Source organism: Pipistrellus kuhlii, unplaced genomic scaffold (assembly GCF_014108245.1).
Source record: "Pipistrellus kuhlii isolate mPipKuh1 unplaced genomic scaffold, mPipKuh1.p scaffold_m20_p_6, whole genome shotgun sequence".
NCBI classification, from domain to species: domain Eukaryota; kingdom Metazoa; phylum Chordata; class Mammalia; order Chiroptera; family Vespertilionidae; genus Pipistrellus; species Pipistrellus kuhlii.
Genome location: NW_023425562.1, coordinates 9,646,651 through 9,661,196, shown reverse-complemented (window position 1 = coordinate 9,661,196; position 14,546 = coordinate 9,646,651).

Below are 14,546 nucleotides of genomic sequence, written 5' to 3'. Positions count from 1 at the left end.
TAGAGGGGGGAGAAAAATGTCCAATTCTGAGATTCACTGGCAGATGCCATTTTAGATCCTTAAATGACTAGCTGACCAGGGGTGCTGAGAATATGTGGTACAGCAGAGCACTAGGGGCAGTACTGATTGGATTGACATGGGATAGAGGTATCACAAAGAAAGAGGAAGCCAAATAACCTGTGACAAAAATGTCAGGAACTAAATATACCTACTTCCCTCCTCAGGGAAAGAAGTTCATATCTTCACATCAAGTCTTCAACCTTCTTTAATCCTTATTTTGCTCATTAAAAAAGCTTGATTATCTGGTTTTCACTCAGACTATCTAAATGAAGGGATGATGCAAAAGAAAGTTACAATAGTAGCTTCAAGAAGTGGCTTGCAACAAAGTGGTTAAAACCAGATGCAAAACTTGGAAAGTCAAGTGGTCTGGGCTTCTTGTGGGGCTAAATGGAGATGGGTCACTTTAAGAATGTGGTGCATACTTATCCCCCCACCGCCATCTAAAGCATGTGCTGTGAACTGGGACTGTGAACCTGTTTTCACTTCCCATTTCCCAAGGCACTACTGCCTTGGGATTAGAGTAGAGAGAGGACATATGAAAGGAAAATGTGTCTAATCTTCTGATAGAAATAGGATAAGAGCTAATTTTAGGCTTCCTCTAATTTCTGCTTACCTGTGAGAACCCAAATGTATTGTGAGAACATAATGAACATTATTTTAAAAAAATATATTTTATTGATTTTTTTAGAGAGGAAGGGAGAGGGATAGAGAGTTAGAAACATCGATGAGAGAGAAACATTGATCAGCTGCCTCCTACACACCTCCTTCTGGTGATGTGCCCACAACCAAGGTACATGCCCTTGACCCAAATCGAACCTGAGACCTTTCAGTCCACAGGCCAATGCTCTATCCACTGAGCGAAACCAGTTAGGACATAAACATTAATTTAAAAAAAGTCACTTTGGTATAACCAAATCATTATAGCATGCAGAGAGTCACATAAGCAGAAAAGACCTATAACATTGTACAAGCAAATCATTTGCTTTTTCCTTAATTGAGAGAAATTCATCAGGTATTTAATTTCTATTAGTCAAGGCAGGAAATATTGGGTAACTATTGTGTTCATGTAAAAGTGCTTGGGAATCTAAGATATTCTAACATCGTCTATGCTAATGTTCTCATGAAAAGAAGCATAGCCTGGCTAGATAAGTAATGCATTTAAATGTCATGTGAGGAATGAACAAAGAAGTTGAATTGGGTTTTAGGGGAAGGAGCAGTCATTTCCAGGTGAATCAAATAAGAAATTTTTTCTGGTTATGCTGACATTTGAACTTAGCCTTGAAAGATTGATAGTTATGGGGATGAGACTATATCATAATAAATTGAACTCAGTCTCCACACCTCCCTGTGCCTGGTCTAACTACCCATGAGACAGTGCTACTGGAAAGAAGGCAAAAATATGATTACAAACAATGTGGCTGATATAAAATCCTTTATAAATGAGTAACATGTGTAAGGATATATGTTTAATTAGATATTGATTAAATTATAGCGCCTTTATCTGACCTCCTAGAAACTGTGTATTTCTATTTGCAGTTGACTCCAATTTCCCTTTTGAACATAAAACACATAGTTGTACTAGTAAGTAAAAGAAGGGGTCTCACCAGGAAGGTGAAAAATGGATTAGCTGGAAAGCCAAGGCAAAAGGCATCAAGGCTCAACCAAATGACAAGGTAAAGAATAACAGATTCAACTTTCCTGGAAATAGAGATAGTTACACAATGAATATGTTGGCGATTTCACCCTGGAGCCAGGCAGAAGTTGGCAGGTCCACATTTTGATAAAATGACTGTGAATACCCCTTGATAATGAGTCTCTCCTGGGCTCCTTAAGACAGAAGAAAGGAAAGTGCTGGCTAAGATTGATGGACAGTGCCATGGCCTCGAGTCATGGACACCTGTGTGAGTCACAAAATAAAAATAAAAATAAAAAAAGACACACTCCAGTCAGGAAAGGTGAGAATCAAGGTGGGCTATGGGTGAGGTCCCATCTCATGCAAAACATAGTTTGATTCCCTATGATTATATTTGCCACTCCTCCCTTACGAATTCTGCTCTACCTTCCATCAATCTGAAGTCATGTGCACACTTCTCTCAAATGCTCTGGCCTATGTATTCAGGTATAGAACCCGTACTGGCTGCTCTCATATTGTGTTATTCTCATTATCACCTCAACCTAACATTACTATTTTCCCTACATTGAGTTTGTCTTGTGGCATTTTATATTATTTTGGGGGTTATTTTTAAGTCATTAACATACCAGAAATGTACAACAATAGGAGGGTAAAAGACCCCCTAAAGGGAATAGAATATCTCATATTTATGTTTCATAAATATTTCTGCAAATAGTGAAATAATGATTGAGAAAATACATATATTTATGCTTTATTATGTAGCAGTGTGGTCAATGTCTGTGTGTGGTCAGCTCCCAAGATAGGCTCCATGGAAACAGTGAGGGCTCTGTACTCCCACTGGCAGCCAGAGCCTATGTTTCTGAACACAGACTAAGAACTTCCTGTTGTAGCTAAGCTGTATCTTCATAGCAACTCCTAGTTGAGTTCTATTTGTGGGATTGGTGGTTGGGTGTTGCAATGCTTAAAATGTGCCCAGAAAGAGGACTGCTTCAGTTTAATCACTGTATTTCTATTTGACTTATTCTCATATTGACTGTTTTGCAGTACATTTTATTGTGTATGTTTTTGTTTCTAATATAAAAGTTTATATGTTTATTTGTTATATATATTTATATATTACATATTAAATATAATATTTGTTTAATGTTATCTATACTAATAAAAGAGCAATATGCTAATTAAACCAGGTTGACTTCCAGACATCTGACCTCCTTCCAGACAAAGTCACCGTGGCAGGGGCCAAGGCAGATGTGGTTAGGGGCAATCAGGCCAGCAGGGGAGCAGTTAGGGGGCATCCAGGCTGGCAGGGAGGCAGTTAGGTGGAGAGGGGTGGTGGGGGACTAATTAGGGGGCAATCAGGCTGGCAAGCAGAGGCAGTTAGGGGCAATCAGGGAGGCAGGTATAGTGGTTAGGAGCCAGTGGTCCCGGATTGCGAGAGGGATGTCCGACTGCCAGTTTAGGCCTCATCCTGCAGGAGCTGGACATCCCCCGAAGGGTCCTGAGTTGGAGAAGGTGCAGGCTGGGCTAAGGGGCCATCCCTGCCCCCATGCACAAGTTTTGTGGACTGGGCCTCTAGTATAATATATAATATTATATTTCATTATAGATTATAGATCATGGATTAGAGATTATATTGAATGTACTGGGGTGATACTGGTTAGTAAAAATATAATTCTATTATATAAAATTATAATAGAATTTTATCGTACATCATCTGTATATTGTAGTATGTGTTTATAACCTCAAGTCAAGAATCTTTCCATCACCATTAATCTACCATTTAACCTCTCAAACCCCACCCTGCATTCTTACTTCCCTCTGGCAATCACCATACTGTTGTCTATGTCTATGAGTCTTTTTTTTCTTGGCTTAATCCCTTCACCTTTCTCACCCAGCACCTCACCCCCTCCCCTCTGACAGATGTCAGTCTATTCTTCCATGAGTCTATCTTCACTTTTTGTTAGTTTATTTTGTACATTAGATTCCATATATACCTGTAGGAAATAATCTCTGACTGGATTATTTCACTTTAGCATAATACTCTACAGGTCCCAGGTAACTGAAATATTTTTATCCTTGAAGTTCAAAAATTATCAATCCCAAATAATTCACAGTGTTAAATATTCTGTTTTAATAATTCCTGCATCTTAGTGGATATTTTTACTTAACTATTCATTTATTTCTTATGGTAAGAAATTTATTCTTTATTACCTTTGAGTGTCCTTTGTTGTTTGTGAAGCATCCTGCTTCAAAGACACACAAGTGTCCTCTTCTCCCTCATCTGCATGTCAGGTCCCCCTCTCCAGGGGCTTTCATCTCCTTGTTTTTGTTTTTCTCATTTGCCATCCTTGGGAGTTTCTTTTCATGGTAACAAAGCCATCTATGAATTCAATGCAACTCCTATCAAGGTTCTAATGGCACTTTTTTTTTTTTTTTTTTTTACTGTAGAAATAAACACTCCTAAAATTTATATGCAATTTGAATTTTTAAAATATATATTCATTTCTTTACTGCTTTTATATTTTTTTATTTAAAAAATATATTTTATTGATTTTTTTACAGAGAGGAAAGGAGAGGGATAGTTAGAAACATTGATGAGAGAGAAACATTGATCAGCTTCCTGCACACCCCGCACTGGGGGATGTGCCTGCAACCAAGGTACATGCCTTTGACCGGAATCAAACCTGTGACCCTTCAGTCCACAGGTTGATGCTCTATCCATGGAGCCATACCAGTCCCACAACCTTCTTTTTATTTTCTTTCTTCTTTTTTTTAATAATATTTTTTAGGAAGCTTGTCAATACTGTCTACTTTTTTTTAGATGGTTGTGTGAATGTTTGTGTAATGTTTCTACAATACACAATGTTGAGAGAGAGAGAGAAAGCGAGACTCTGACTTCTTCCCATAAGATTTGAGACCTGGTTTCTTTATACTCTGAGCTATAATTTCAGACCTGGGTATTTATTTCCTTCCATATATTTTATATGCCTTGAGAGCATGTCTGGGGATGGGCGTGAGTGTAGGTAAAATGTTGTTCAATGTGCTCTTCAGGGTACTAAGAGCTGGTTCCTACAGGTGGAAAATCTTTATAAATATCAGCAGGAATGAACTAGCTAAATGGTTATAGAGATTTTACTCTAGCCGTGGCCCCATTCCAGGCAGCTGGGCTCAGTAGGTTTGTCAGCATTCCTCCATTCAACTCCTCCTCTGCCTTTGAGATGTGCTCATTTCTAATTGGCTTCACTTATCTTATAGGCAGATTCACTTCAACTAGTGAGTGGGTGCTCACCATTTCTGTAGCCTGAGTCATTTCTCCCTCTGGATGTCTGGAGCCAGGACATTCCTTTCCACCAGAGACACAGCCCTGTCATTCCCATTCCTATTTCCCCAAGTATTTATTTCTACATCAGTTAAAAGAGGGAAAATATGAGCATAGTCAGTTTGCTCCATATTTGAGGATATTCATGAGAATTCTCAAAGTTGTAACATCTACTCAGTTCCAGAATCTTCTATTTATTTCCTGGCATCAATTTGAGAATTGCATGGCATTTGGCTCTGCCCCTTATTTGGGGATTCTGTAAGGAAATATTTTTTGCTGATGTTGACAATGTCTTTGGCCATTTTTTCCTTCTTTGCCGCAATTACTTGCAAGAGCCTCAGCAACTGTCTCTGGGTCCCCAGGTGTGTCCTGCATGTCTACATGGAAAGTTCTTTCATGCTTTTATTTCAGCCTCAGGTGATACCTGTTTCCAGAAGACCTCATGGGGGTAATGCTTATTGCTACTGCAGCTCTCAGCTCTCCCCCACCAACACTGCCGTCCTTTCCTGGGGCTGCCTTTCTTCTGGTTTCACCAACGTTTCCAAAGCCTCAAGATACAGAAAAGCATCACGATGCTACATCCAACCCCCACAGCCACTTTAAATGCTTATTGAACTTTGTCTCCAGGGGCCCAAAGCAGTGTAGTTTATAGTCAGGGTCTCAGAGAATTTTTCTTCAAATCAATGTCCTGACATTTCTTCCAGCACACTTTATCTGGCACTCAGATCTGGTCCATAGGGGTCACACTCTCCAACTCTCTCTCTCCATGACCTTAAAACCCTGCAAAGATGAAGAGGACCTGGAGCAGATGTCATTTCACCAATTCCCTGGAAAAAGAACTATATTTCTGTCTAGGCTTCTCTGAAATACTCTGCTAAACATGTGTGCATGGATTCTATGCTAGGCTATGTTTGGGAGTACATGTTAAGACAAATGCACATGATTCAATCTTTGCACGAGCTCATAATTATTTACATAGAATGAATTTCTTGAAATTGTTCATAGGAGTGCAGAGTTCTAAGACTTTTTCCCCTAAATATTCCTAAGGTGTCTTACTGACAGAAAGAGCGTTTGTGTCTTCATAGTCTGGCTTTGGTGGGGTGTCTTCTTTATTATTTTCTTTTATTGAAATTTTATTTTTCAATTACAGTTTGCTTTCAATATCATTTTTATCTTATTTTCAGGTGAACATCATAGTGGTTAGACAATTTATGCTTTACAAAGTATTCCCCCTGATATTTGTAGTACCCACCTGGCACCATACATAGTTACTACAATATTATTCACTCTATTTCCTATGCTCTATTTTATTGTCTTTATTGTTTTAAGGTGAACCAATTTGATGAATTTTTAAAATAGTAGGTTTTTTGTTTGTTTGTTTGTTTGTTTGGTTGGTTTTAGCATTTCTCAGCTTACTAGTGAGATTGAATATTGTTACATATACTTATAGGATAGTTATATGTCTGACCCTGTCATTTGTAAATTTATTTTGTTGTTTTGTTTTTATTATTGACTTATGTTAAAAAATTATATCATCTATCTATCTATCTATCTATCTATCATCTATCTATATATCTATCATCTGTCTATCTTTTATCTCTCTATATCTATTAGTCTTTTCCTCATTACATATTTGGGTAGCTTTTTAAATGTAGGCTAGACTTTATATTTGCCCGTATATTCAGGCCTATCCCAATGGTCTTGTTTTTGTTGCTGCTTTATTTTTGTCTTGATCACACTTTTAAATCTGTGACTCACTACTTTGAAATCCCGCTTTGCCTGTTGCCTGATACATCCATCCCCAGTTCCATGTTCTGATCAGAAGTCTTCATATTTGTCTTACTGTCTATATCCTAAAAGATGGGTTTTGCTTTTCTTTGAGAAGATAACCTTTCTAGCCTGTGTCCTCTTCCACCTATGTAATTTCATTCAATATTAAACTTCATCTCACAGTCCATTTCCTCTCTCTTCATTCTTTTATTTTCCAGACAAAACCTGACATATAACATTTACATAAACAAGTGCATTGGTTTAATGTATTGTCGCCCCTTCCTATACGCATAAAGATTAAAGTGACAATGAGACTTCACTCTAAGCAATATCAGGAGCTATATGAGACAATGCTTGTATACCTATAATAAAGCAAATTTTCATAAAATAAATAATACGTTTTTGAAGATAAACAGGTATTTTCTCCTTCTGTGGTTATTCCTGAAAATTCAAGCATGCTGGGACTGTCCAGAGTCACATCTTAAAAATATTAGTAATAGGAGATACACTACTTTCTATTGCATGTAATTACAATGAATTATTTGATATAATAACATTGGCAAATGATTTAAAAAAAATAAATAAAAAGCTTGTATGTCCCCTGTCCCTGGCACACTGGCCTCTCCACATCCCATATTGCCTCTCTAGCAAAATGGCAAATGGCTTATTTGCTTTTTGGTTTGCATAGATACTGGCTGAATTGACACACTCTTGAATTTCATCTATTTTCAATCAAATGCTTTACATAAACTTAGCTTCTCTCTGCTGCCTGCACCCAATACTAAGTTATATATTCTCTTTTCATTGCTCCATCACAGTGCAATACATTTGAATGACACCAGTCATCTGTGGTTTCGCTTATGAAAGGCACTATAGCAACTTCAGATATTGTTTTCAGATTGGACTGCATTGTGCAACTCATATCCTACTTCTGCCTTGACTCCCAACAGCACTCCTTAGGTAGATAATAATATATTTGAAAGGAAACATCCAATCCAAAATATTTGCACACACAGTAATTGAATGACTGCAAGTAGAAGATAATTTTCTTATTATTAATCTTGAACAATTTAGCTCTACAGAATACCTACCTGTACATTTCCAATATGTGTTCAGTTTCATTGAATTTTTTTTCTCTCCCTGACATCTGGTTATTTAATCTTCTGCCAACATTGTGTCTGTGAAGCACATTTTTTACAGCTATGCCCACTCAGCTTTTAGAATATTGATGTTTTCATAGAGAATGGTGCATGTGTGTCAAATTATAGCTATTGATCTATGTTTGTTTGTTAATGCATACAGTTGTTTAGATAGTGTTATAGCTTGTCTGATGGTGGATATATAAATAAAAGGAGGAAAAGAGAAAAAAACGCACTTCTTTTTTATACGAATTTCATTGTTGAGTGAAGACTGTTTATTTGAATTGAAAATGCAATGAAATCAATGTTTCTTTAGATATGAGTTATCTTTTTCCATTTTTCAGAATCAAATGGAAGTAATAGGATGTAGAACTATAACATAAAGAAAATTCTATTTTTTCGACAAAAATAAATCTTTTTAACTACATTGTGTCAAATTTCCTTTGTCTTTTAAAAATAACTTTTCTATATACTCAACATATTTCTCACAATTAAATGAATACTGTCAAAACAAGATTTAATTTTCTTAGCTCCTACCTATTTAAAGATTCTTTGTGTTAAAAGTTTTTAAGTAAAACATCTTGCCTGACAATGTTTTTTGAAATTTTCTAATATTGATTGTCTCAACTTACTCTTGTGCAATGTTTAGGATGGAGATGTAATTTAAATGGCTTTGGTACTATTCACACCAGTCTTTTATAATTTTGATCCAAACTGTCAAAAAGTAATAATACATGAACATAAAATTGTCTGTGCAGTTTTCGTGTGTGGTTGGCTAGGAGGAAGATGTGGGAAAGGGTAAAGTATGAATCATTTGAAAGAACGTAAGCACAATGGTTTGTATTTAATAGAACACATTTCCCAATATCCAAACTGTTCCAAATACATTAGGTAGCAATTAAAATCCACCTTCTCATGTGACATGCTTCCCTGAGCTTCAGCCTGTTACCTCCAGAAACAAGTCACTGGCAAGACACAGGAGATTGTTCTGGAGAAAGGAAGCCCTCCAATCCAGGGAGGAGCCTTCTGAAAGGGAAACGAAAGACTGCTGGCTGCTGACAGATCAGAACTAGGCCTGAGGCATCTCACCCCCAAACTGCTTTGATGAAGTCTCATTACTGGAGTAGTCTTTGTGTTCCCTGCACTAAGTAAGGTCTAAAGGCCTAGATTTGAATCCGGCCCTACCATTGACAATAGGTATGATCTTATGCAAGTCACTTATTCCCTCTGAACCTCACACCCTTTATGGGTTAAAGCACATGTGTCAAACACAAGGCCCGCGGGCCAAATCCGTCCCACCAGGCCTTGCAATGTGGCCCCCACTGCGCTGTCATCACTGCACTCCGCTGCGTTTCCATCACAATGACAGTTTATGACTGTTCAGTAAACCATTCAGCCTGCGATTTAGGCTGGATTTTAGATTTTGGCCCCTTCTCTGATTGAGTTCGACACCCCTAGGTTAAAGAATCCCCCCTTAAGATATTTTTGAAGATAACATAAGAAACTATTAGGATTTTAAGAATTATGCTGGGAACTGAGAAGACATTGGTTAATAAAAAATAAAAAAACAAAAACAAACAAACAAACAAAAAAACAGTGTCCACCTTCCAGAGGATCACAATCTTTTGAAAAAGGAAGAAAAGTCTACTGACATCAGTGAGTACATTAATTTATGCAAGAGAGTGACATGGATGTTATGAGAACAAAGCAGGGCTACCCGACAGTGTCAAGGCTAAGTGAGGCTGAGGGTGAGAGAAGGCTTCCTGGGGAGGTGATGCTGGAGCTGGTCTTGACAGTTGTTCAGATGCCATTTGGGGAGCGGAGAAGCAGTTCTGAGCAGAGGCACCAGCAAGTACAAGGCAAAAGGGCAGAACAACCTCGGTGATTTTCAGGAGTTGCAGACTTAGTGTGATCCCCAGAGTACTAGTAAAGATGTGCTGTAAGAGAGTTTCTTTGAAAGATCAGATTGGCAACTCCTTAGGGTATTTACAATATTAAAACCATTCCCAGATCCCAGGTATAGGTTGTAGAATAAATACATGTTCCTTCTTTTCTAATTTTTAATTGTTCTAATAACTACCTATTTTTAACAGTCCTCCTATATTCCTCTGTTTTTCCTTCTTTGTTTTGGATGAGTGATGAGTACATATTCTAGTTGTCTCTTAAGTCAGAGTGCATGGGAAATAAATTATGTGAGCCCCTTCAATGAACCTTCAGTTTTGGTTGCTTGGCCAGAAGTAAATTCCAATTGTAAGTAGTTTTTCTTAAGACATTTGAAAACATGTTTCCTTGTCTTCCCAGTCCTGATCAATCACCTGACAGCCTCATTGATGACTGCCTGTTTGCCCCTAAATGCCCTCCCTTGAAGTCTGGTCACCCCTAATCACCCTTCCCTGCAGGCTTGATTGCCCCCAACTTTCCTCCCTTGCAGGCCTGGTCCCTCCCAACTGCCCTCCCCTGCTGGCCATCTTGTGGTGGCCATCTTATATCCACATGAGGGCAGCCATCTTTGACCACATGGGGGCAGCCATCTTGTGTGTTGGAGCGATGGTCAATTTGTATATTACTCTCTTATTAGATGGGGTAACTGATGTATTTTTAAAAAATTCTTAATCACTTTCTAAGCATTCCTTTTTATAAAATCCTATTCATTTTCATGAATAAAGCATTGTCTTACACCAACCAAATATAAAGTCAAAAAAGCAAAATTTGTTCATTCGGTGGGACAATGACTGGCAAGGATACTTTATGCCCCCACTTAATGAACAATGTTGAATGAATGAATAAATGATGCTCCCTGAAGCACTAAATTATACTTTTCTTGAAGTTTTCTTCTGATTCCTACTTTTTCTCTGTTTCATTTCGTTTATGTTGTTTGATTTTTTTCTCTTTCTGCCCTTGTCTTTCATGTAAGAGATTGTACTTTAAAACAAATAAGTGATGAGCCTTTGGTATTATCTGTATATAATGGTGAGGCCCAAATAAACTGACCAGAAACAATCATTAGCATGGGCAGTGCTTGTTGGGCTTATCGAATGGTAGAGTTTATCACACAGTATGATATGATGAGGAGCTGGCTGTCCAATCCTCTCTGTCTTTGTCAATATCTATAAATTCTTTCTCTTATGTTGCGGAGTTTCCTTATAGAACAATACTCCAGTATTCTGCCTAGGGGACATAAGACTGGCTTTCATAATTTGGGAAGCTTGTTAAGGGAAGATAGCTATAGATTTTGAAATATCGCTCTACATCTGGGGATTTTTTTTCCCACTTCTGTCATTTTCATGGTATATTAACCCATCCTTCAGCTTTGCTGCTGTCTCTGAGTCAAGTGTATTGTTGTACATCTTTTCTCAAGAGTACATTTTCTTTATTCTTCTGTATATATAAGGAAAATTCTATTGAAAGCATGGACTTTGAAATAAATTTTGGGTTCTGTTTATTTTTTAAATTCAAAAAAACACATATTCAATTTTCAAACCCAACCAAAAAGCCTCAAACTCAAAAGTACCTGGTAACTCCACTTTCTAACTGAGCTTTACAGAATCATATTTTTTTCTACATTTTATTTCATATACAAGTAATTAGGTTTTATTATTCTCTAATGTTCTAAATCAGTTATTACCTATCTATTTGTTTATTTAATGATTTTATTGACAGCTCTAGTATAATGTTTCCTCCAATCTAATATTTTGCTGTTTTTGTTTGCTAATTCTTTATTTTTGAGTGTTTGGTAGTTAGCACAGAAATTCTGAGAGAGAGAGAGAGAGAGAGAGAGAGAGAGAGAGAGAGAGAGAGCGCGAGAGGGGAGGGAGGGGATGGGAGGGGGGGAGAGGCGAGGAGAGGACGAGGAAGAGAGGAGCGGAGGGATCTTTCGAGGAGCGGGAGGGGGGAGAGAGGGGAGGATGGTCCCTTGCGCTTATGGGCAAGTTCGCGAGCGCGGGGCGGGCGCTACGATGCTGGTCTCGTGATCGGCCGGGAGGGGCTTCTCGCGGGTCGGGCCGGGCAGCCAGGAGACCCCTCTTCTCCCCCCCCCTCCTGTTAAACCCCCTATACAGCCACTCTTGCCCTATTTTTTTCTGTAGAAGAGTCATTTACTGTCACAGTCTATTTCAGGTTATTTCACTACTACAAATGGGGCTTAAGTGAGTTGAAAGAGTGAGGGCAGCACCAAAGGGAGTTATCTCTTCTCTCTCTCTCTCTCTCTCTCTCTCTCTCTCTCTCTCTCTCTCTCTCTCTCTCTCTCATAAACCATTGCATAAGGTGTCTCCACTTGAAGCTTGCTGCTGATTCTTTTCTGATTTTAACTCAAGAAACTCACTTATATATTTTAAATATCATTATATTACACAGATGCACCATTGAGAAAATTGTTTAAGGCAGCATAGAATGCCTAAATTTAACTATTACAAAAACTCTCCCTAATTATCTGTCTTTCTCTATACTCTAATTTACTTTCTAAAATCCAACGCACTAATTTCCCTACTCATGTTTTTGTATACTTTAGGAATTATTTAATTCTGTTTGTTACATATATTAAATTTATTTATGAGGTGTGAGTGCTAGAAACTGAAATCACACTAACCTAGATTGAACTTCAGTGTCCTCTACTAGCCATAGACTTTGAACCTAATCTCCCTAAGCTTCAGTTTTGTAAACCTTAAAATAGAATAAAGGAGTAACTATCTCATTAAGCAGTCATGAGCCATAATCTTTTTAATAAACTAAAAAAATAGCCTATTTTCTATGCATTAATTTGAAATGATAGACAAATAGAGATATATCTCCTATCTAATAAAGATGGAATATGCTAATTGACCATCACTTTGTCACAAAGATGGCTGCACCCACAGCTGAGGCCAAGCTCCTATAAGGAGCCTTAACAGCAATAAGCAAAGACTTGAGGCTATGCTCTCCCCGGCCCCTGCCCCTGTGGGGCTTGACAGGAGACCTCAGGCCAAGTTCCCTACCCACAGGGCTTGACAGGAGACCTCAGGCCTTGTCCCCCAACCTTGGTGTCAGGCTGGGGGACCTTAGGATGCACTCCCTCACCCCAGTTCCAGGCCAGGGGATCTCAGGCTGTGTCCCCCACCCAGCACGGTTTGACAGGGGATCTCAGGCTGTGTCCCCCACCTGGAAGGGCTTGATGAAGGACTTCAAGGCACAGCCCCACCCGGGTCTAGGCTGGGGGACCTCAGGCAATGCCCCCCATCTGGTGCTGTGCCAGGGGAACCGACCTGAGGCTATGCCCCCTGCCTAGCAGGGCTTGACAAAAGTGGGACTGGCTGGGTCTGGTTCTAGCCTAATGGGGAAGGGGGGTGGTCGGCCAAGACTGGGTTTTACGCAATTTTGAGATGCATGTGCGTGAGCGGGGACTTAACTCTGGGCCCATGGTGTGCCCCAGATTCTGAGGGGAGCAAGGTTTTCATATACATTTTACTAATTTTCTTTAATCTCCGACACTTCTATTATAGTGAAAGGGCAAATAGCAATATTAAATTATTTCCTCTAATTAATTCCCTTTTAATGTGCACAAATTTCATGCACCAGGTCACTAGTGTATGTGTGTGTGTGTGTGTGTGTGTGTGTATAATGTAACTGATATGTTTACTGAAAAATCCCTAAGGGGAAAGACAAGATAACCAACACAGAAACAAAAAATAGAAAGGGACTCTAGATTTGTTATCCTGGTTGGGAAAGAATTTCTTAATGAATATCTTTGCTGACTCTTTGTTTTTACCTTGTTCAGGCCAAACATCTAATCTGAATCTAGTGGCTTTTCCTAATCATATCCAGCTCTCTGGGAGATGCAATAAAACACTAATAGAAGTTTTGTAAATCTCTACCCAGAGCTTTAATATGCCATGTAACACTTAGAAGCACAGAAGAAAACTACAAATACAACTATGAAGGAATGACATCATGTGGCCCCTAGCGGTTGGCCACTGAGCTCTAATGTATTGCTGTGGAGGTTCCGGGGAGAAAGGAACTGCAAGCTGGAAGGGATGATAAGGCTTTATGTTGGTGGTGGCCTTGAATTAGGCCTGGAAACCCATCAAGGTTTTGACTGATTTAAAGGGAGTGGGAAGCATTAGAGAAAGAGATAGTTTAAGTGAAGAAGTTCAGAGAATGAAGTTATTTGTTCAAGATCACAGAACCAGCTGAAGCCAGTTTGGCTCAGCAGTAGAGCATTGGTCTGCGGACTATAAGGTCCCAGGTTCGATTCCAGTCAAGGGCATGTACCTTGGTTGCGGGCACATCCCCAGTAGGGGGTGTGCAGGAGGCAGCTGGTAATGTTTCTCTCTCATCGACGTTTCTAGCTCTCTATCTCTCTCCCTTTCTCTCTGTTAAAAAATCAATAAAATATATTTTTAAAAAAAACAAAAAGAGATCACAGAACCAATTAGTAGTAAAGTCACAAAACCCTGCTTTAGTCCAGGCCGCTTTCTAGTTCTTTGTGCTACTGATGACTCCAAAGCCCTCAGGGAGTTTGGGTTAGTATTCTGCTAATCCAAGGTGAAACATAGAAGCATCCAAACTTATTCGGTAGATATAGGAAATTCAGAAACCCATGCATAGTCAACACTGGTAACAGTTACCTTGCTTTTGTCTATTCCCTATCTCT